Raw genomic sequence first — 3486 nt, forward strand, 5'->3', positions numbered from 1 at the left:
TGATAGTTTTATTGCAGTTGCATGTTGTACAATGTGTATTTGATAAAGAACGGCCTTTGATGGCCCGTGGACACTTTTTTTGTGCACCGTAGAAATGAAAATAAATGCGAACACGGTTTTAGTGCGAGAATGAAAACAAATTGCGAGCTCTAAATGGTTGTCCCTTTATGGTCAGCAGACAAGAAGAGAAAAGCGCTGCAAACATCTGTCTTCCGTCCCCCAAATCTAAAGGGCACTAAAGAATGATGTGAATCTAAGTGTTACTACAGCAGGGATTTGTCTTTATTTACCCGCGCTCTCATGAATATGAATACGTGTTTGGGGCAAGGAGGTGCCTTCACCCCTCTCAAACAACACAGGGCAAAAAAAAAAAAAAAAAAAAAAAAAAAAAAAAAAATGGGGTGGGGTGGGGAAGGGAAGAAAGAAAAAATAAAAAGTTCGAGTGCTTTTCCTCTGGGGAGCACCTTTTGTGCCGCTGTCTGCCCCGCCCGGACCTGGGGTCCGCTCGGTACCGACCCGCGCCGGCAGGTGCCCGCACCTGTCCTGTCCTGTCCTGTCCCCGGCCTCGCCACCCCGGCTGCCCCGCTGGCCCCGGCGGGGCCGGCTCCGCACTGCCGCGGGGGATGGTTTGCCTCACCCTTCGCCCCTCCCGTCCCCTTTCCGCCGGGATTTCACCCGCTCCCCCTCCGAGGGATTTGGGCTCCAGTTGTTCTTTCCACACGCGAGCGGTTCTGCCGAAAAACTTGCAGCAAATGGGTAATTTGATTATTCCCACTATAGGCCAACTGCCTCAGCGGCCTTCCCCCACGCGTCTGGCTGGGGGCAGAGAAACCATCTCCAAGGAATAATCAAATCAAGGCGAAGTGTGGAAAAACCCCTTCTGATTTCCAGGCGACACAAATAGAATTAGAGCCTCCCGTTTGCTTCACCCCCTCTTTTCTTTCCCCCCTTCCAGAAGAGCCCTTTTGTCTCGATGGTAAACTCTGACCCAGCCTGGCAGCGCGGGATGTGAGAGAGGCGCGGGGTGCGCGGGATGCTCGGGGTGCGCGGGATGCTCGGGGTGCGCGGGATGCGCGGGATGCGCGGGATGCGCGGGATGCGCGGGATGCGCGGGATGCGCGGCGGCTGCAGGCGCGACGAGGCCGGGTGCCGGAGAAAAACACTCCGAGTATATAAAAGCCACTTTTCTTTCCCCTCCTTGAGCACTGAGAGGGGCCCGGTCCGCTCCCCTCGGGCTCGGGAGGAATGCTCAGAGGCAGCGGAACAAAACAGGAACAGCGCGCCTTTGTACGGCCGCCGCCGACCATGGGAAAGCGCCTCCCGGGCCCGGCTCCGACCGCGCCGCGAGCATCCTACCCGCGGGAATAAAATGTTAAATACGGACGTGGGTTTCTTTGGCGTTGCTTTATTCGGAGGGAGCGTCCAGAGCATCCCCCGCACCTGAGTGCGGGTCTCGGCAGGACGGGGACAGGTGTTGGCTGTCCCCCGGCCACAGAGGGACAGGGCGGGGACACATTCCTCCTCCCGACGCCTCTCGGCGCTACCTGCCACGTCCGGGAGGAAAAAATCCCCATTTTTTGTGTCCCGGCTGCTCTGCTCGCGGTGGCTGCTCAGGCTGGACTCGCTCTCCGCCTAGTTTAGGATGCCAGGCAGGACGCGTTCCTGGCTGGTCTGCTGTTGCCTACCCAGTTGGGATGGGGGATTCGCAATAGTAAAGATGACGGTGAGGAGGAAGTGAAGAAGGACTAGTAATAATAGTAATAATAATAGTAATAATAATACTAATATAATAATAGTAATAATAATAATAATAATAGTAATAATAATAATAATAATAACAACCCTTTCTTATCGCTCGGTCCCTTCCCGGCCCGAGCCCCGTGGTGTTCGGGTGGCGGCCAGCAGAGGGATCTGCGCTTTGCTTTTCCTCTCGGTCTCGGCGGCCGCGGCGGCGGCAACATCTGCTGGGCTGGAGGAGAAGGAGCGATTGAGCAGACGCACAGATGTAAAAGTGACATCTGCTTGTGACAAAGGAGTGGGAATTAGATTAGGCGGGGAGGCCTTTCTGCGATTAGGGGAAAAAAAAGAAAGAGAAAAAGAGAAAAGGAAAATACTAGCTGCAGATTGTGTAAGCAGGGGAAGAGTATGTGAAAGAGAAATGCTCGTTGGGCAGCTGCTAGGACATTCGGGGCAGCACAAGGGTCCTGGGAGCTTAAATAGCCCTAAGAGAAGGCTTTACTTTTCCCTCCAGAAGCAGAGATGTGGCCGGGTCAAGCTTTCTGTCACTGCGAGCAAAGGACAGTAAGCAGCAGAGTACTGAGGGGACTCGGACACCAGCAGAGATGCCCTCCCACTGCTCCTGACCAGCCAGGCAGAGACCCAGGTCTGGACACCTCTTTTCCTTGTTCCCTAATGGAATAAATACAGGGAGGTTGGTATATCCAAAAGTAAGGATACAGGAAGCCTTGCCTTTGCTTGCCTTATCAGCTGTCTGATTTTGGTTCAAAACCCAAAGCAAACAAAAAACATAACTCACAACCACAAGTTTAAATCTGGGAATGTTTGGTAAAGCACAAGCACTGTTTTGTTGTGCTTGTCCAACCACCTGCACCCAGCTGAGACTTCACCTGCACCAGCATTCATTGGTTAGCAAGAAAACACCTCCCACATTTCAAATGATATGATTTGTTTTGCAAGCAATGTTTTTCCCAGTTGCATGAATACTGATATTGAATGTCACTGAACATCATGCTCTTTTTTTCTGTAAAGCCCTGGCCTTTATCTCTAGCCATACTTAATGTTCTTGCAGAGCAACATGCAGAAGAAATTACAGGACTTGTATTTCAAATTTCAAAATTTCAAATATACAGAATTGTATTTTAAATGGTGGTAGAAACATACTGTCTTGTAAAACCAAGTTGCAGAGTGTGATGTGCTGTGCACTGGGGTGGATTTAATAATGCCTCTTACAGTGCCCTGCCTCTAAGCTTGATGATGTTGGTCAAACCCTACAGAACCTTTTAAAGGCTAGGCTGTGATTTCAGCAGAGTGCAGAACAGATCTACAGTGCTTGCAGGACTGCAGCCTGCCTATGCAAGCTGATCTTTGTTACAAAGGTAGGGAGTGTGTGTGTGTGACACCTTTGTCAGTAACTAGGCTGAGGAACAAGAGGGTTGGATTATAGAAATTGAGAGGCCTCTGATAAAAAACAGAATAGGGCGGGGGAGAGAGTGCAATGAAAGTAGCTTAAAAGATAATTAGGGAAATCCTGTTGATAAAAAAAGTACATTATGAGCTTATTATGGAAAAAAAAAAAATAGTCCATCTTTCTCCTTGCAAATACAGAAGCACAGCAAAACACATTGATGACTCACACAGAAGAATCTGTGTCACATACAATTGCAGATATACATTTGTGTTGTTTAATGAGAAACATATCTGTGAGTTCAAAAAAGTAATGGGTTTTGTATTAGTTGTTATTTGGTA

This window comes from Erithacus rubecula (genome assembly GCF_903797595.1).
Source record: "Erithacus rubecula genome assembly, chromosome: 5".
Classification (NCBI taxonomy): Eukaryota; Metazoa; Chordata; class Aves; order Passeriformes; family Muscicapidae; genus Erithacus; species Erithacus rubecula.